Source organism: Artemia sp. Qi Xiang Cuo, chromosome 17 (assembly GCF_049724085.1).
Source record: "Artemia sp. Qi Xiang Cuo chromosome 17, ASM4972408v1, whole genome shotgun sequence".
Lineage (NCBI taxonomy): Eukaryota > Metazoa > Arthropoda > Branchiopoda > Anostraca > Artemiidae > Artemia > Artemia sp. Qi Xiang Cuo.
In genome coordinates, this window is record NC_142810.1 from 16011340 (window position 1) to 16032329 (window position 20990).

Here is a 20990-nt window from a genome sequence, read left to right on the forward strand (position 1 = left end):
AATTAAATAAAATAAAATTTGCTAATTTTTTTTTTGTTTAGAAAAATATGGTTTCTTTTTATGGTAACTTTTGGGGGTGGGGTGTTTGGTTTGGGGTTGTTGAAATCGTAGCATATACTAGATAAGTCCCCTAACTGTGGTACCTTCCCCCCCCTAAACCCCAAAAAAACACAGTCTACGTAATATCGGATGCGCAATGACAACCACGCGATCATTGCCTAGTATATATCGGTAAAAATGTCGAAAACGGGTTTTATAATTGCCTACTCTATAGTAGTTAACCAGAGAGGCCTGTATAATGCAAGAGTACCAAAATTTGTTGCAAAATTTGTCAAACATATTAATAGAAATCCAAAATTTGAATTCTTATAGAGAGAAACGGAAAAGATCTAAAATATTCTTTTCTTAACCAATGAAAAGGAATATGTGAAATAAAAACTGTCAGAAATTGTTTTTTTTTTTTTTGTTACAACAAAGATAAAATCCATGAAAATAAAATTTGTTGCTGATGTTACAAATCGATGCAATCTTATGTTTTTTGAAGAAATTTTTTCTACGTCAGGATGTTCGTGGCTTTGCCAACATATAACGTTAAACAAAATTCTAATATAAAAATTTTAAATTAAAATTAGAAGTTAATATCGAACATCAGGGGTTTTTTGGGGGTGGAGAGGGAGGGGGGATTTTTAACTAAACAAGATACACTTTATGCTTTCAGTTTTGTACAAAGGGCGATACCTCAAGAACGGCTAAGGGTACTACGTTGAAATTGTCACGACATGTTCAATGGGAAATTGAACTAAATCAAAATACACTATTTTCAAATTGTTTAATTTTCTTTTTTGTGTGTGTGGGGGGGGGGGGTCCTACAGGATCTGTACACGTTGACCCTGATATATAAAATATCGTTTAGTTGTATTTTATTGGAAAAAGTGCTTGTTTTCTGTAATTTAGAGTTTTCTGCTATTTATAAATTTTTGATATAATGAGTCATTAAAACAAACAATATGTTTTTCGTTTCACACTTTTCGAAAATTTTCCAAAATTGCTGGTAAATAGTAATTTTTTTCTTGATTAGTTTCAAATCCTGTTAAAAAACAAATCGTATGAATCTATTATGATTTATTTTCAAAAATCTAAATGTGGTCTCAGCCGATTAGGACGTTTTTATAAGAAAGAAAGCACATTTTTATAATGTAAAAAAAATGTAGAATCTTGATTTGTCAATGTGAAAATGTTTCACAACATTTTAATTTATCAAATCACACTTAATTGGCTTTTGAGCTGCCTTGGTTAGGAAGGAGGTGCTCCAGGGGCACAATTTGCTATGGGGCAAGGGAGGACTGCCCCATCCAGACCAAAGCTTGACCCCCACTCAGACCTCAGTTTGTCCCCCCCTCCCTCAGCTTAACTTTAATGTTTGCAAAAGCTCCTTTCAAACCTAAACTAAGCCTGCATAATTCAAGAATCCAGATAAACAGGTCAGTTTTGTTCTTTTTGTAGCCTAAATCTTTTTCTGACTTCGTCATATTGAATGACAATTTTGTCCAAGTCTTGATTGGAAAATTTTTCGTTTACCGTTAAAATTTTGAGATAAACTTTGATATTATGGGAAATGTTTTATACTGTTTATAAAAATCTAAAGACAAAGTGATAAGTTCATTGAATGTTATTAGAATATTGCAACCGAAATTAAATTTGTGATAAAGTTTCTTACTCGTATTCTTATATATTCTTTGACAAACCTTTTTTAATTACCGCTTCTCGGCCTTTTGGCTAAGATCAAAGAGCAGTGTCTGTTCTTATCAGCTTAATATCTGATACGGTCCCTATATGGGGCCTAGAATATTAAACTGATTTTTGGAAACCGGAGGGATGTTGGGGCTTGCTCCGCTCTCTTTACGCGTTGGCCCGGTATTGCAGTACCCCCGGCATCGGCGCACTCTCAAGGGGAAATCAAAGCTCACGAACCTAAAAAACTGACGTCTTATGCGCTTGCTTATATATTATAAAGACCATATCTGTATATACATAGCCGTTTAATATGTTGAATATATATATATATATTTTTTTTTTTGATCCGATAAAATTTTAATAAATTAAAAAATTTAATTTTTAAGAAGCCCATAACTTTACGCCATAATTAAATAAAAATTCCAAACTTGGATTAGAGTACCCGTGAATCTTTTTTGAAAATAGCATTCAATTATTAAATGCTGAAATTTAATTTGAATCACGATTCGAACAGAATTACTGAAGTGATTGTTTTTGGCCTCAGAGGACTTGGTTCTGTGGTGAGTTGTTAGTAGTAGTAGTAATGACTAAAGCCCCCTTTGGTTGTTAACGAGAAGAACGGCCACTGGGTTCTCTAAAGATTTCTATTGAAACATACTTACCTGGCTGGGGAGCTGCCTTGATCAAGAAGGTGGCGCTCCGAGGGTGAGGCCTTTCCATTGCACTTAGGATTGGCTGACCCCTGTGATTACCCCAAATTGGGGTAACTCAACAGCGTAATTTTTGGTAGTGGGGGACTGCGTTCGCGCGGACCCCTTTACACACTCTGTAAAGTTCTGTCCCATGGGCATCTTTTATATGTTATGTATTTATTACTTGTAAGAAAAAATACGAAATTTGTTTTTGTTAAGACCATAATGGGACCTGTATAATTGAGCATTGGGCCCTTTTGAAAAAATGAATTTCTTGATAAACTTACATGTTTGAAATATTACGGAAGAATTGTGTCAAAAATCCCAAGCATACGAGACAGTTGAGCGTATACTCTATAGATTCTTGATGCATTTTGTTTTCGAAAATACTCTGTAATTATTAAATACTGATTTTTAAATTGAACTAGGAATCGAATCAAATTGCTTAAATTTAGATTAAGTCAAAAAGGTTAGTGTTAAAAAATTGAAATGCTCTTGGTCCCCCCACAATTCATCAAGTCCATAGCGTTGGCAACAAAACAAAATAAAAATTAATAAACAACCGCCAAGCTTCTTGGAATATTTAAATAGGGGGGGGGGGACTCTGGCGACAGCGATTGATCGAACACTCAGTTACATTACAATTATTTTTGAGCCTGATTACTGAATATTTATTTTATTTTCTGTTGATGTAGTTTTTGTACCATGTCATTAAAGTTGCCCATGAATTGCTGCTCATTGAATATGTTTTCTCATCATATGATTTTTTTGCCCATATTTACTTGATTTAACATTGAATTTTTTATTACTTTCTAACCTTGTTAAAAAAAAACGATAAGTATTTACCAGAATTTATTTTTATATCCTCGAGTCATGTCTAGCTATTTTAACAGCTCTGGCCTCTCCTCATATCGAGTAAACCTTTTACCTTTTACTAAAGATTACCGTAGGTAAGGGCACTTGATGAGTCTTAACAAATTTTTGAATGCCGAAAGGCAGACTAGCCTATACTCTTGCTGCAGGTTCTAATATTCCAAGATAACTTATCTGAGAAGCCCGATCACTCAGTGATTGACGAGACTTAAACGACATGAGAAGTCAACAGGACTACTACTTGAGGAAACGGTCTTGATTAGTGGTCAGTCAAATAACACTGGAGACTGGAGGACAACTGAAGTCATATATGAACTAAAAGTCAATCTTTTTAAAAATGAAAAACAAATTGTGAAATTATGGGCATATAGCAAAAAGGGACGGTAATTGTGAAATGGGGCACACTTTCCAGGTGTTTTTAAATAAGCCATGTTTATAGTAAAGTAGACATGATTAGTGTTGTTAGTCGCCTAGATGCATACAGATTTTTTGTGTTAAGTATTTTTTGTCATCTTTTACAGATTAAACCTGGGGAAGCTAATTTTAATCGGGTAAGGAATGCTCCAAGGCACTCTTGGCTCGGTGCAATAACGAACCAAGTCCTAGGCGCTCTTGAGTCCCCATTCTCTTTGGACCTTCATTCCTCCTTTGTCTAGTAACAGTATTTCCATTCCAGTTTAGGAGTTTTTTCTAAAATTAAATGTGATAAATTAAATGAAATAAATTTTTATTAATATATAATATTTTATAAACAAATTTGGGATATATATTTGCAAATTCGGGAGGGGGGGGGGTAAAGCATAGCATACATTAAATACGTAACCTAACCTAGGTACCTTTCTCCCTCTTAAACTCCCCGAAAAACAATCGTTTAAATATTGAGAATTCACACTTTGGCCTCAATTTATCTTGCAAATCGCCCGTTGTCTGCTCATGAAATAGCAGTTTGACGGGTTTTGTGACTGGTTTATTTGATATAGTATATAGAAATGCCTGCATAATGCACCAGTACCCCGTAATTTATTTAGGCTAAAAAGTAAAGGGTAAAGCATGGCTCAAGAAATCTGAACAAAACTAGCACAAGTCCATACAGAATATTACTCAATAAGACATTGATCTTCTGCACTTGAAAAATCAAAAGATACTACAATCTTGGAATGCGGCTTCCCTCTTACTACTTTGTTTCTACTAAGTCTTTCAAGCTCGAGTCCATCTTATAGGACCTTTGTTTCATTTTCTATTGCTTTTCTACGGTTCAAAGCTGAGGGTTCTTTATTAAGTTTGTAGTAAGTAAAGGGCAAAGCATGGCTCAAGAAATCTGAACAAAACTAGCACAAGTCCATACAGAATATTACTCCATAAGACATTGATCTTCTGCACTTGAAAAATCAAAAGATACTACAATCTTCATTCCTCCTTTGTCTAGTAACAGTATTTCCATTCCAGTTTAGGAGGTTTTTCTAAAATGACATGGTATAAATGAAATTAAATAAAATTGAATTAATATATAATAGTTTATAAACAAATTTGGGCGGTATATTTGCACATTAGGGAGGGTGGGGGGTAAAGCACAGCATACATTAAATACGTAACCTAACCTAGGTACCTTTCTCCCTCCTAAACCCCCCAAAAAACAATCGTTTAAATATTGAGAATTCACGCTTTGGCATCAATTTATCTAGCAAATCACCCGTTGTCTGCTAATGAAATAGCAGTTTGACGGGTTATGAGGCTGGTTTATTTCATTTTGTATATAGCAATGCCCGCACAATGCACCAGTACCCTGTAATTTATTTAGGCTAAAAGTTAAAGAGCAAACCATAGCTCAAGAAAACTGAACAAAACTAGCACAAGTCCATAAATGATATTAATCAATAATAAATTGATCTTCTGCACTAGAAAAATCAAAAGATACTACAATCTTGGAATGCGGCTTCCCTCGTACTACTTTGTTTCTACTAAGTCTTTCTAGCTTAAGAAAAACTTATAGAACCTTTCTCTCATTGACTATTGATTTTAGACGGTTATAATCTTAGTGTTCTTTAGTAAGTTTTCAATCAAATTCTACTAAAAATATGGAATCATACTGGAATTTATTCTATATTTAAATTATGTGTTCAGTATACATTGAGTGTTGGGCGATAATTTGATCAAACGATATATCGAAATATCGATATTTTTACTTTCAATATTCGATAATCGATATATCGATTTCGATATTTCTGATCAGTTTTTATTCAGATTAATTCTTGGCTTTGCCAAAGTTAAAAAAAAATTGGGTACTTATCTGTTAGCCACTACACACTCGAGAATCTGAATCTATAAAATCATACAACAACCGGTTTATTGCTGTTTGTACACGGAGACAATTAGCTTCGAATCAGTGGAAAACTACATTGTAGCTATGTTTTAATAAATATTTAGTTGGTATTTTGGTTTATTTAGGTTAGGTTACTTATTTCATGCAGCCCCGCTATACTTAACCCCCACCCCACCATCCCCCTAGTGTACAAATATACAGCCCAAATTATATATATATCCTATCTATTTCCCAAGCATAGCGGTTGTTTCTACCCCGTACCTGTAGCTCCAAATTCTCGAGTGTGTACTGGCTGATAGAAAAGTACGAACAATTATAATAAAAGTGTATTTTGCACAATTTTTTTAAACTTTGAATAATAGAAAATCAAGCAATAAAAACAAACTTCGATTACAAGAGTGAATATCATAGAAATCTAGTCTTGAAATTACTCGGGCTCAGGGTAAAGAAAGATGACCTACTTACTACTTTTGGCTATTCAAACTCAGCAACATGTCAATGTTTTTTCCCTGAGCATTTGTTCTACCCACAGTTTATATAATTATCCAGTAAGCTTATCGCATATCATTTCTGGTCTTCGTTCTCGGTGCGAACAAAAAGCGCCTCCCACTTCTTTCTTCATTTGTGGATCAGTGTGTTTGCGTCTATCAATGAGACATGGTTACAAAATGTATTATTCGTAATAGCGGGTTTCCACTTGTTTCCGATTATTTCGCTTCTGACTTGTCTACCCGTGAAAAGATCTGATGCCGCTTATGTTTCTATATGCAAAAACGTTCTCCGGAGCACTCGCACCCCGGTCCGGGTTTTTATAATGGGTGAGAAAGGGAATGATCATACTGGATAATTATATAAACTGTGGTTCTACCTTTCAGGGATATAATAAAAAAAAAGAAAACAGGTTTTTTCAACTGAAGGTAAAGTTCAGCATTACAACTTAAAACAAATAGAAATTGTTCTGTATATGAGAAGGATGCCCTTCATATACGTTTTTTCAAGTATTTTAAAAACAAGTTTCTTATTATAATTAAGTAGCCCTTGGGTTTCAGGAGTTGTTTTTAGATAATTGTAGCTTTTCAAAGGATGGGATAACTCCCCTAACATACGGAAGCATTTCTTTTTGTCTCAAGTTTCAATATGTCTCCCTAGTTTCCGTTGAAAAAACTTTTTTTTATTTAATTTTGGTTGTTTCATTTAATGCCAGGAAATCATCACTACAAATCCGTCCCTGCTGAAAATTCCACCCAGATATTTTCTTGTGGACAATTTCGCCTCGAAATTTCTCTTAAGCCTATTTTCATTTGAAAAAAAAGACTTGTCTTTCGTTTAATTTTTGATCTTTTTCAAATCACGACGGAAAACTCCTTCAACAAGAAATTTTTCATTGAAATCCCATCCTCCGAATGGAAAGTTTCTTCCACGGAAAATCCTCTGATGAAGAATTTCTCCCACGAAAAATTTCCACATGGAGAATATCTCCTGCGGAAAATTCCACCACGAAGAATTACTCCCACTGAAAACTTTCCCATGGAAAATTTTCCCCTTGAGAACTCCCTCCCTACCAAAAAAAAATGTTCCAGGCAATTTTAACCTCTCTGAAAATTTACCCCGGACAATATCCCCGGAACATCTTTAGATGTTAAATTGAATCGGCCAAGAGAAAGTAAAATAAATTTGATTATAAGAGTTCTGGCAAATTCTCCCGTGTAATATTTCTCCTTATAAGTTCATCTTCGGAAACTTCCCAGCCCATGGAAAATTCTCCCCGTGGAAAATCCCCTTGCGGAAAATTTCCCTCCCTAAAAACGTCTCTTTACTTCCAAATAACAGAAACTATATGTAAACAACAGACATAATTCATAACTTATAGCCCTTCCCCTGGGTACCATGGGGGGATCATGACAATTTCCTCGGAACATCTCTACATCAAAAATTTAATCGGCAAGGAAACACTATGATGAATTTCGTATAGAAGTTATGACAAATTCTCCGGTGTAAAATTCTCCCTTGTTAGTTCAGCCCCGGAAACTTCCCTGCCCATGGGAAATTCTACCTGTGGAAAAGCCCCCCCCCTAAAATTCACCCTCCCCTAAAAAGGCCTGTTTACTTACAAATGAAAAATACTATACTTAAACAATAGAGAAATTCATAACTTAAAGCCCTTTCCTCTGGTTGCGGCCTCTGTCTTAAGGCTCCTGCCGAGGGTTCGGCGTAGAGAACGATGAGACTAGGCGCCTCCAGGTTGACCTATCGCTTGCCAGGATCGCAGCTTCTTCCACCGGGATGTGGGCTTGGGTGAGGAACTCATTGGCTTTGTCTTTCCACCTAGTGGGTGGGCGTCCTCCGGATCGCTTCCATCCGTCTAGGGTGGTGCCAAAGTCAAATGCAACCCGTTCTGGGGCGTCGCGTGACTTGCGAAGGAGGTTGCCGTACCACCGAACAGTACGCTGGGCGAGCTGCGTCGAGAAAGGAGTTTGCGCCGTATGTGACTGGAGGGTCTGGTTGCTAACGAAGTCAGTCCAGTGAAGTCTTTCGATTCTTCGTAGATGTTTCGTCTGAGCGACATCGACGGCGCTGAGGATAGATTTGGCAGCTGGCCATGTCTCCGCTCCATACAGCAGGATGGGGCTGACTGACGCATTGTAGATGCGCATTTTGGTAAAGCGGCTTATGTTTGGCTTCCGCCAGATGCTGCTAAGCCTCCCAACAAGTGCTGAAGCTTTGGCTATTCGAGATGTAAGCTCTTTTGTGATCAAGCCATCCTTCGACAGAATAGATCCCAGGTAAGTGAAGTCTTCAACCACATCTTCTCAGTTGCTTCCGATGTTTACTTCCTTTACGGTAGAACGGGACGTTGGGGGCTCAAGGAGCATAACTTTGGTTTTCTTCCAGTTGATCTTCAGTCCAACTTTCGAGGCTTCTTCCGAAAGGAACTGGAGAGCTTTGGTCATCTTATCGACGGTCCTCGCAACTAGCGCTATGTCGTCGGCAAAGTCAGTATCAGAGAGTACCCGGTCTCCGAACTGAAGTCCGAATTGAAGGCGATTCATCGTGCTGGCATAATATGGTCTATGACGCATTTGAAAAGCTCGGGAACGGCGGTGCAACCTTGCCGGACGCCAGTCTTCACCGGGAATGTGGGACTGCGTCTTCCATTTACTTGCACGCAGCTTTCCTTATCCTCAAACAGATTGTCATAGAATGATCAATATTTCTTGAGTAAACCCGCAGCTCTTAGTATTAGCCAAAGTGGATGGCGATCAACAGAATCGCAAGCAGCCTTAAAGTCCACTAACGCGATATACACGGTTTGGGTGGAATTCCTACGTGTTCTTCATGAACTGGCGCATAGTAAACATTTGCTCCGTCTTCGACCTGCCGGGCATGAATCCCGGCTTGCTGGACTCTTCTCTTTCTACGCAAAAAGGTGGAACACCTGTCCAGGAGTGACATGGCGAAGAGTTTACCAGGAACGGAGAGAAGCGTGATCCCACGATAGTTGGAGCAGATTTGACGGCTTCCCTCACGTTTCCAGAACGGCAATACGATGCCAGCATGCCAGTCATTCGGTATGCTTTCCGTCGTCCACACAGCTGAGAAGATTATCTGGAGCCACAGAATCATCGCTGCACCCCCGTACTTGAGGAGTTCTGCAGAAATACCACAGACGCCGGGGGCTCGATTACTATTTAACCGTTTTACAGCATTTCGGATCTCAAAGGTGGTACGATACGAGGTAGGAAGTAGCCTCGGGTGTGGTCATTGCTGCTTGAATCAGATCAGGGACGAGATGAGCAACTGCATCGGCATGCAGAAGCGTTGAGAAGTGACTGCTCCAGTCAGAGAGTTGCCATGTATCGTCATCCAGCATACTTCCGCCAGCAGAAAAAACATGGCTCATGGCGGAGGTCCTCCATTCCGGCAGCTGGAGGAGGGGTGGTTAGAAAAAACCTGTGCCTCTTTTTCTCAAGGTATCTTCAAGATCGCTGGCTTTCTTGTAGACGAAGGTCTTCCTGTCACTGTGCAGTAGGCTATTGCGCAGGCCATTGAGTCGTCTGTACTCTGGCATATTCTTTGCTAAACGGGCCTTCCGGTGCAGCTCGATTACAGACAGAGTCTCCTGGGATATCCGGGGTTTATTCTTGTATCTGGTGCGGCCAATGATACTGCCATCATAATTGAGTACACTATCCTTGAACGAGTTTCAAACTTCTTCAAGATTGCTTAGTGCGTGGAGGTAACTCCACTGGTGGGATAGGTCAAGAGCATGGGTCTGTTACGTTTCAAACGTAGCCAGACAGATCAGATGAAGCTTGGGAGGCCGTCTTTCTTGTACGTGTGCTCTCAGGTATAGCCTGAGTGTGGCGAATACCATCCTATGGTCTGTGTTTCCAAGCTCGGCCGACCTATAAGTCCGGCAATTTGTTATCGACGAGCACCAGCGACCCGAGATCATGACATAATCGATCATCTTCTTTGTCTGGCCGTCGTTACTATACAATGTGTATTTTGTGTATATCTTGTCTCTGAAAGAGCGTGTTTGAAATAACCAGATTATGCATATTGCAGAGCTGGAGGAGTCGTTGTCCGGTGTCATTCAGTGAATCTGGAGTCACAGGGCCGAGAACACTTCTCCACACACCCTCCCTGTCATTTACCGTCGCGTTGAGGTCTCCCAGAAGAAAGACGATGTCGTGGGGTGGGACTCTTGACAGGGTTGCTGAGAGCTCCGCATAGAACTGATCCTTCACTTCCGCAGAACTAGGATTGGTGGGAGCATAGCATACAATAATTGTCAACTTTCCATGCTTGTGCTGGAGCTGAGCCATTAGTATTCTATCTGAAATTTGTTTATAGCAGAGAAGGCATCTCTTGGCTTTAGCGTTCAGCGCGAGGCCTACACCATTTGTCTTTCTTTTTGGGTCACCAGACCATATCAGGTGATATCCTTCACCAATATCCTCGGACTCTCTTCCGACAAGGTGGGTTTCCGTAAGGCCAGCCACAGCTATATTGAAGCTTTCTTGTCGACGAAGGTCTTTCTGTCACTGTGCAGTAGACTATTGCGCAGGCCATTGAGTCGTCTGTACTCTGGCATATTCTTTGCTAAACGGGCCTTCCGGCGAAGCTCGATTACAGACAGAGTCTCGTGAGATATCCAGGGTTTATTCTTGTGTCTGCTGCGGCCAATGGTACTGCCAGCAGAATCGAGTATGTTATCTTTGAAAGACTTCCAGGCTACTTCAGGGTCGTCCAGAACTTGGAGGCGGCTAAACCGATTAGAGATATCGAGATTATACTTCTGTTACATCTGAAACGTAGCCAGACAAATCAGATGAAGATTGGGAGGGCGTCTTTCTTGTTCTTGTGCTCTCAGGCACAACCTGTATGTGGCAAATACTATCCTATGGTCTTTTTTTCCAAGCTCGGTCGACCTGTAGGTCCGACAATTTGTTATCGACGAGCACCAGCGACCCGAGATCATGACATAATCGATCATCTTCTTTGTCTGGCTGTCGTTACTATACCAAGTGTATTTGTGTATATCTCGTCTATGAAAGAGCGTGTTTGAAATAACCAGATTATGCATATCGCAGAGCTGGAGGAGTCTTTGTCCGTTGTCATTCAGTGAATCTGGAGTCACAGGGCCGAGAACACTTCTCCACACACCCTCCCTGTCATTTACCGTCGCGTTAAGGTCTCCCAGAAGAGTGACGATGTCGTGGGGTGGTACTCTTGACAGGGTAGCTGAGAGCTCTGCATAGAGCCGATCCTTCACTTCCGCAGGACTCGGATTGGTGGAGGCATAGCACACAATAATTTTCCACTTTCCATGCTTGTGCTTGAGCTGAGCCATTAGTATTCTATCTGAAATTTGTTTATAGTAAAGACGGTTTCTCTTGGCTCTGGCGTTCAGCGCGAGGCCTACACCATTTGTCTTACTTTTTGGGTCACCAGACCAGATCAGGTGATATCCTTCACCAATATCCTCGGACTCTCTTCCGATAAGGCGGGTTTCCGTAAGGCCAGCCACAGCTATATTGAAGCTTTTTTGCTCATAGGTAAGCATTGATTTAGCTCCAGGAAAGTTGAGTGTGAGTACGTTCCAGGTGGCGAGTCGTATTCCACTCTCGTCAATAAGGTTCATTCGATGGTCTAAAATCGGGCCAGGGACATGCTGGGGTCGTGGAAGGTAAAGGGGGGGGGTAGGTCATCCGAGGCAGTATCATCGTTTTTCGTTGCGGTAAAATTTTCGGGTGGAGGGTTGCAGGCCCAACCGACCCTAGGCCTGGGATCTAATTAGAGCTAAGACTTGCTTAGATACTGAAAGTCCCTGGGGTGGGCTCCACCCACCTCATAAGGTTGAGGCTGCCCATTAACATGGAGCGTTTAGTTAGGGAAAACCCCTAACTAAATCAGCCTCAGGTTGCGGGGAGTCAGGTTATCTCCGGAGGAACATTTTTTCGATCTTTCAACTATAGTGAAAAAATGAATATCTCAAAATTTGGATCGGGTGTTTTCAGGGAAAAAAGAGCGTGGGAGGGGGCTATTGGCTCCCCAATATCTCGGGTCACTTTAAAAGGGAACTAGAACTGTTATTTTTTTTCGAACGAGCACTTTCCCAACATTCTTGGGCCTTTGAATTGATGCGATCACGCTGGCGAAAGAAAGAGGAATAAATAAACATGCATCCGAGCTTTTATTCTGACAAAAAATACAAAATTCTACATTTATGCTGACGGGAGGTTAAAATCTTTACAGTAGGGTTCGATGATATGCTGAATCTGATAGTACGCTTTTCTTTAAGATTCTTTGACTTCTTGGGGGGTTTCTCCCCTTTCCTAAAATTCACACAAATTTTCTCAGGCTCGTATGTTTTGATGGGAACATTAAACTGAATGAATCCTATATATTTGGATTCAGCATAAAAAGCCAATTCTCTTTTATATGAGCAAGGCCTATCAGCTTAGAAGGCATTAATACAGCCAAGGTCTTTTGGAGGTTCTCAGCAACATTTGGAAGTCCTCCTGACTAAACATATTTTTAGTTTGAGAACAGGCTATACCAACTTATGGATACAGGTAAGTATGCTGTGTATCAGCATGTATGAGTCAATGGATTAAATACATCATTGTTCTTCTTCTCGCCCATTTCCCAAACAATTTTCTATGTTGAATCTTTTCCGCAGGACGTTTACCAGTAGCAGAAAAGGCCGAAAATAGTCAAATATGTTCATATATCGTTTTCGATATCGATATTTTCGTTTCGATATTCGATATCGATATTTGCTCTGATATATTGATATATCAATATCGATATTGAATATCGACCAACACTATTAGTGTTAGGCGATAATTTGATCAAACGATATATCGAAATATCGATATTTTTACTTTCGATATTCAATAATCGATATATCGATTTTGATATTTCTGATCAGTTTTTATTCAGATTAACTCTTGGCTTTGCCAAAGTTAAAAAAAATTGGGCACTTATCTGTTAGCCACTACACACTCGAGAATCTGAATCTATAAAATCATACAACAACCGGTTTATTGCTGTTTGTACACGGAGACAATTAGCTTCGAATCAGTGGAAAACTAAATTGTAGCTATGTTTTAATAAATATTTAGTTGGTATTTTGGTTTATTTAGGTTAGGTTACTTATTGCATGCAGCCCCGCTATACTTGACCCCCACCCCACCATCCCCCTAGTGTGCAAATATACAGCCCAAATTATATATATATCCTATCTATTTCCCAAGCATAGCGGTTGTTTCTACCCCGTACCTGTAGATCCAAATTCTCGAGCGTGTACTGGCTGGTAGAAAAGTACCAACAATTATAATAAAAGTGTATTTTGCCAGGGGCGCCAATTAGGGGGGCAGGGCCATGGTCCCCCCTTAGACTTTGAAAATTACCTTCTTATTTATATTTCACAGCTATTTTCTATTTTAGCTATGTGCTATATTAAACCAGCAACTGGTCCAATAAATACAACCAACAAACTGGTGTCCTAATTATATAATCTTGTTTTGAAAAGTCTAAGAGCGAGCGCGTCAACACTATTTTATTTCTGAGTAGGGTTCATTCAAAACTAAGCTTCATGTGGTCAGTACCTGTTTTGTTATTGTTCTTGTGAAGAATTCGTTGTAAACTATGAGTTTTGTATATTGCCTTTTTTAGTAGCTGGGAAAGGAAATGTGTTCTAGGGTTTCAAGGGGGTTTTGGTCAGCAGATTTTTGACGTTGTTGAATAGTTTTTGGGATGATTAGTCCCAGTGGAGTGTATGGGAATGTCGTGAACAGGAAATGTAAGTGATTGGTGTATGGGGTTTCTGAGTGGGGTAGTTCCACTGTGGAGCATGGGAGTGATTTTCTACGTGAGTTTCTACCTGTTTATTCTGTTCTTCTCGTCCCGTGTCTATGTTACGTCAATGTATAATAATAGTTTAAATATATGAGTAAAAAGCGACAACACACTTTGGATTTATTTTCGGTGAAAATACAGAAGTAAAATGAAGAAACTTTAGTGCAAGAAACTGGCAATAGTGTCAGCGCCCAAAGTCTCGAGTTAGTTGCGATAAATTCCCCCACCTGAGACAGAATATTGGAAACAAGCGGAACAATAAATGGCTCAGATAAACATGAAAATTCGGTCTGCATCGCTGAACCCCTTGCAGGTTCCAGTAGCAGTCAAGAAACTCTCAGATATCTCTAGGACTCGTCACGACAAACCAGCTCAAGCTATTCTTGATAGATATCCGGCTTCCACTTCTAACGGAAGGAAATTCAGTGCACATTACTATAAGACTTATGAATGGATTGAATACTCAAAAAATTTGAATTCCGTGTTTTGTTTTGCTTGCCGCCATTTTTCTATGGGGACTCTAAGAGCTGGAAAAACTGCTGAAAAAAGGGCTTTTATTGAGTCAGGATTTTGCAAGAGGAAAGACAGTTCTGCTCTATTAAAGCAACATGATGGTTCTGAAAGACATAGGCATTGTATGTCAGCATGGACGGAATTTAAGATAATGAGTACTGATACTTCGAAATCTGTAGCGAATGCCTTAATTCAATCCAGATCTCAAAAGGTTCAGGAAAATAGAGATCATGTGAAGTACATTATTTGCGCTATTTGCTTTCTTGGCCGCCAGGGTCTTGCTTTGAGGGGTCATGACGAATCAGAAACATCTGCAAACCGGGGCAATTTGGTTGAATTGATGGAGGAAATGTCTAAAGGTAACGAAAAGCTGAAGGCCACGTTACAGCGCCGATATGGTCACTATTGCAGTCATCAGTACCAAAATGACGCAGTTACACTGATAGGAAATGCCTTGCGCCAAGATATTATTTCAGAAGTAAAATCAGCTAATTACTTTGCTATTCTTGTCAACGAGACAAAAGACGTTTATAGAAAAGAACAATAAGCGATCCTACTCAGGTACATATCAAATGGAAAAGTAGTGGAGCGACCAATTGGCTGCTATCACATGCACAAATTAGATGCCAAGAGCTTATCCACCTTGATTTGTGAAACTTTAGAAAAGCTTGGTGTAGATTCGATGCTGTGTATTGCCCAATGTTATGATGGCGCATCCGTTATGAGTGGGGAATTTAATGGAGTTCAAGCAAAGTTTAGGGAGAAGGTGCCTCATGCAGTTTATGTACACTGTCACGCCCACAGATTAAACTTGGTTATGACTGACTGCCTAAAAAATATTGGCAAACTTTCTGAATTTTTCTCTGTGGTGCAAAGACTTGACGCATTTATATCATGCAGCAATACTCGTCACAAGCTATTTGTGGAATCCCAGCGTATTGGCGGGCAAGAGAGAACCGTCTTGGAGTTGGAGCTAGAGCAAGTTTTGGAGCTAGAGAGGACCGTCCAGACTCGCTGGTTTTACGCAGTCCGCTCTATTTTGAAGGTGAAGGCCAGATTTGATTGTATTGTTGCTGTGCTTGCCACAGTCTCTGATAGGTCCAACAGCGAGGCAGGGTGTGAAGCAAAAGGACTACTGGACAAAATCAACTCTGCCTCTTTTGTCTCAACTTTGCACATAATGGAAAAATTATTAGTCATTGTAAATTGTTTATCAGAGCCACTTCAATCTGAAAGTTTGTTGATATATAAGGCACTTGCACTGATTTCTAGGACATACGAGACACTCCAAAAGTTGAGAAATGACAACAAATAGAACAACTTAAGCAAAAACAAATCAATTTTTTGCTTTACACGATATCCAGGAATCAAAATCTCCACAATCTAAGACCAGTGCTCTAAGCAAGAGAAGTCAAGCAATTTCAATTTGTCTCAAAGACTTTCTTTTAAACTCAACAACCGGTAAACGCATTATAAGTCAGCCAGTTAAATCAGACTCCGGTAAACTTCTGTGCTTCGAGGCAATAGACCGCTTCCCAAATGAGATAGACCAACGTTTCATGCAAAATATACCTCTGCTTGACGCTTTATCTACCTTTGACCCCTCAAGTTCCAATTTTCACGAACTTTCGAAAGTGGAAAGAGTTATGTGTCATTATCAAGAGATTCTCGGTGTCGATGACCATGCCATAGCATCCCAGCTTTCTCTTGCACAGCTGCATCTGTTAAAAAGTGATATTTCAAAAATAAATCTTCTTCGAGCTATTGAAATCTTATTCGACCTCCCAGTTGCCTATTCTGCGGTGTTAAAACTGATGAATCTAGTTGCTACTTTGCCTGTGACCACTGCCAGTAATGAACGATTCTTCTCGGCATTAGGGCATGTGAAAGACTATCTGCGATTGACGATGGGAAACGACAGACTCAGTGATCTCATGATAATGGCCGTTGAAAAAGAGGAGGTAAAGAAACTGGAGTTGGATAGATTAGTTGACGATTTTGCCAAGCAGCAACCTCGCCGCTACCCCCTGTTTTAGGTATGTTTTCTAAATGTTTTTCCTTTTTTTTGCATCTTAATTTAAAAAAAATCGAAAAAAATCCTTGCCCCCCCCCCACATTTTCGTGAATTGGCGCCACTGTATTTTGCACAATTTTTTTAAACTTTGAATAATAGAAAATCAAGCAATAAAAACAAACTTCGATTACAAGAGTGAATATCATAGAAATCTAGACTTGAAATTACTCGGGCTCAGGGTAAAGAAAGATGACCTACTTACTACTTTTGGCTATTCAAACTCAGCAAAATGTCAGTGTTTTTTCCCTGAGCATTTGTTCTACCCACAGTTTATATAATTATCCAGTAAGCTTATCGCAGACCATTTCTGGTCTTCGTTCTCGGTGCGAACAAAAAACCCCTCCCACTTCTTTCTTCACTTATGGATCAGTGCGTTTGCGTCTATCAATGAGAAATGGTTACAAAGTGCATTATTCGTAATAGCGGGTTTCCACTTGTTTCCAATTGTTTCGCGTCTGACTTGTCTACCCGTGAAAAGATATGATGCCGCTTATGTTTCTATCTGCAAAAACGTTCTCTGGAGCACTCGCACCCCGGTCCAGGTTTTTATAATGGGTGAGATAGGGAATGATCATACTGGATAATTATATAAACTGTGGTTATACCTTTCAGTGATTAAATAAAAAAAAAAGAAAACAGGTTTTTTTCAACTGAAAATTAGGTTCAGCATTAAAACTTAAAACAAACAGAAATTATTCCGTTTATGAGAGGGATGCACTTCATATACGTTTTTTCAAGTATTTTAAAAACAAGCTTCTTATTCTTATTAAATAGCCATTGTGTTTCAGGAGTTGTTTTTAAATAATTGGAACTCTTTAAAGGAGGGGGTAACTCCCCTCGCATACGGTAGGATTTCTTTTTGTTTCAAGTTTCAATATGTCTCTCTAGTTTCCGTTGAAAAAACTTTTTTTTATTTAATTTTGGTTGTTTCATTTAATGCCAGGAAATCATCACTACAAATCCGTCCCTGCTGAAAATTCCACCCAGATATTTTCTTGTGGACAATTTCGCCTCGAAATTTCTCTTAAGCCTATTTTCATTTGAAAAAAAAAGACTTGTCTTTCATTTAATTTTTGATCTTTTTCAAATCACGCCGGAAAACTCCTTCAACAGGAAATTTTTCATTGAAATCCCATCCTCCGAATGGAAAGTTTCTTCCACGGAAAATCCTCTGATGAAGAATTTCTCCCGCGAAAAATTTCCACATGGAGAATATCTCCTGCGGAAAATTCAACCACGAAGAATTACTCCCACTGAAAACTTTCCCATGGAAAATTTTCCCCGTGGGAACTTCCTCCCTCCCACAAAAAAATCTTCCAGGCAATTTTAACCTCTCTGAAAATTTACCCCGGATAATATCCCCGGAACATCTTTAGATGTTAAATTGAATCGGCAAAGAGAAAGTAAAATGAATTTGATTATAAGAGTTCTGGCAAATTCTCCCGTGTAATATTTCTCCTTATAAGTTCATCTTCGGAAACTTCCCAGCCCATGGAAAATGCTCCCCGTGGAAAATCCCCTTGCGGAAAATTTCCCTCCCTAAAAACGTCTGTTTACTTCCAAATAACAGAAACTATATGTAAACAACAGACATAATTCATAACTTATAGCCCTTCCCCCTGGTACCGTGGGGGGATCATGACAATTTCCTCGGAACATCTCTACATCAAAAATTGAATCGGCAAGGAAACATTATGATGAATTTCGTATAGAAGTTATGACAAATTCTCCGGTGTAAAATTCTCCCTTGTTAGTTCAGCCCCGGAAACTTCCCTGCCCATGGGAAATTCTACCTGTGGGAAATCCCCCCACAGAAAATACCCCCTCCCCTAAAAAGGCCTGTTTACTTACAAATAAAAAATACTATACGTAAACAATAGGGAAATTCATAACTTAAAGCCCTTTCCTCAGGTTGCGGGGAGTCAGGTTATCTCCGGAGGAACATTTTTTCGATCTTTCAACTATGGTGAAAAAATGAATATCTCAAAATTTGGATCGGGTGTTTTCAGGGAAAAAAGAGCGTGGGAGGGGGGCTATTGGCTCCCCAATATCTCGGGTCACTTTAAAAGGGAACTAGAACTGTTATTTTTTTCGAACGAGCACTTTCCCAACATTCTTGGGCCTTTGAATTGATGTGATCACGCTGGCGAAAGAAAGAGGAATAAATAAACATGCATCCGTGATTTTTATCCTGACAAAAAATACAAAATTCTACATTTATGCTGACGGGAGGTTAAAATCTTTACAGTAGGGTTCCATGATATGCTGAATCTGATGGTACACTTTTCTTTAAGATTCTTTGACTTTTTGAGGGGTTTCTCCCCTTTCCCAAAAATCACACAAATTTTCTCAGGCTCGTATCTTTTGATGGGAACATTAAACTGAATGAATCCTATATAATTGGAATCAGCAGAAAAAGCCAATCCTCTGTTATATGAGCAAGGCCTATCAGCTTAGAAGGCATTAATACAGCCAAGGCCTTTTGGAGGTTCTCAGCAACATTTGGAAGTCCACCTGACTAAACGTATTTTGAGTTTGAGAACAGGCTATACCAACTTATGGATACAGGTAAGTATGCTGTGTATCAGCATGTATGAGTCAATGGATTAAGTACATCATTGTTCTTCTTCTCGCCCATTTCCCAAACAATTTTCTATGTTGGATATTTTTCGCAGGACGTTTACCAGAAGCAGAAGAGGCCAAAAACAGTCAAATCTGTTCATATATCGTTTTCGATATCGATATTTTCGATTCGATATTCGATATCCATATTTGCTCTGATATATTGATATATCAATATCGATATTAAATATCGGCCATCACTACACGCATGCATCAAGATTAGATGTGGGTAACCCAAGATTGTTGCAAACCGGTCGAAATACAATCGCAAAGCTTTAGTGTCGCTGTATTCTGTTTTCTGTCACCATGCTATTTTCTACCTTTCAGGGATTTACAATTTGCTTAGGAAGAATGATCTATCTAAATGAAGAAAAGGCTATCATCAGTCTTGCAAATTTTGTTGTATCTTCCGTTGTCATTTCGTACTTGCCGTATTATCAAAAAGTATACGTACCTAATATAAGCGGAAAAATTTGGGACTTACATATACAACTGTGGAGAAGGACCTTTGAAATACTACCCCTTCGTCTTGGTCTTATTTATCTGTTTTGCTAAGTTTTCTTTTTATATCTTTATCTTAATTTAAGTGTTGTGTGTGTTTATTTTTCTTTCCTTTTTCTTTTTACTCCACTATTTTTCACAACGTCTGTGCCGTGGGTTATAAATAAATTATTATTATTACTATTAACCATTATTTCGGTTTGTCTTAAAAGTAAAAGTTTATTGCAAAAAGAAATATTTGCAATAATTCATTTTGCAACGGTAGCTGCAACCTAGAACGGTACCATTGCAATAATTATGGTCCAATTCCCTTAACTAGAGGCTTATAAAATCCATCACGTATACTCCCCCCAGACCCTCTTAGTAAGTTTCATATATCGCCTACTCATCTTAAAAGTAAAAAATTATTGCGAAAAAAATTAACTAAAACTAAAACTTTTCAACTGAAAATCTACCAAAAATTAAGCTTGAATAATCAATAGTTTTAAATTGGACCTTCAAACTTCACTCTACGATGGAGCCTGTGTGCTAGTTCTAACGACGATTATTGAAGGGAAGGGACGTCTTTGCCCCCTTAGTATATTAATCCAGCCTATGGTTAGAATAACATCATTGTTTGGTTATTTCATTGGAAAATGCACTTTCTTTATTTAAAAAAATAGGGGAAACAGCCGAAAGCGCACTTTATGGGAATGTGCTATCAAGTCAAATTTATAAAAAGCAATTATGTATAAATATAAGCTTTAAATGAGCCTTAGCAGCCCTCCCTCTAGGTACGGTAGCCTTCTAGTTTCTGCTAGTCAGTAGGTGATTTATAAAGCCCTGTCTTCATCATGGCTTTTTCAGGCGTAGTCGGACGAGTAAAAACAGCTTTTTGCTAATCGAAAAACAAACGTTCATGAAAAATATGTATTGTTTTGCAAAGTATGGATAGTGAACATTATGTTACAGACTGAAAGTTTTTCGCAGCTGTCAAGGTTGTTTGCAGTATTTTTTAGATATCTTATATCTCTCCTAGGTCGGTGATAATTAGAAATTATATTAAAAATAAGTTTTCAACTGAAACTAAAGAGTGACATTAAAACTTATAACGAACATACATTATTCCGTATAGCTAAAAAAGATCATGGTAGCGTTGTTTCTACATTAAAAATTTTAATCAAAAACGAACAAAGATTAACTTACAAAACAAAATTTTTGTGAGGGAATTAAAGAGCGAAGTTGAAACTTAAAACGAACAAAAATTATAACTTCACAGTCTATATCAGTAAAATTAGTACAAATAAACCAA

General features: G+C 38.8%; 2 non-coding genes and 1 pseudogene across 2 annotated transcripts; all 3 read left to right on the forward strand.

Annotated features, from left to right (window-relative positions):
- The first annotated feature begins 1756 nt into the window (after nucleotides 1-1756).
- LOC148941948 (U2 spliceosomal RNA) lies at nucleotides 1757-1948 on the forward strand. Its single transcript, XR_016143222.1, has one exon. It is a non-coding gene; the product is annotated as a U2 spliceosomal RNA (small nuclear RNA).
- A 440-nt stretch (nucleotides 1949-2388) lies between these two features.
- Nucleotides 2389-2552, forward strand: LOC148941949 (U1 spliceosomal RNA). Its single transcript, XR_016143218.1, has one exon. It is a non-coding gene; the product is annotated as a U1 spliceosomal RNA (small nuclear RNA).
- Nucleotides 2553-3316: 764 nt separating this feature from the next.
- LOC148941950 (U5 spliceosomal RNA) lies at nucleotides 3317-3433 on the forward strand (annotated as a pseudogene).
- Nucleotides 3434-20990: the final 17557 nt, after the last annotated feature.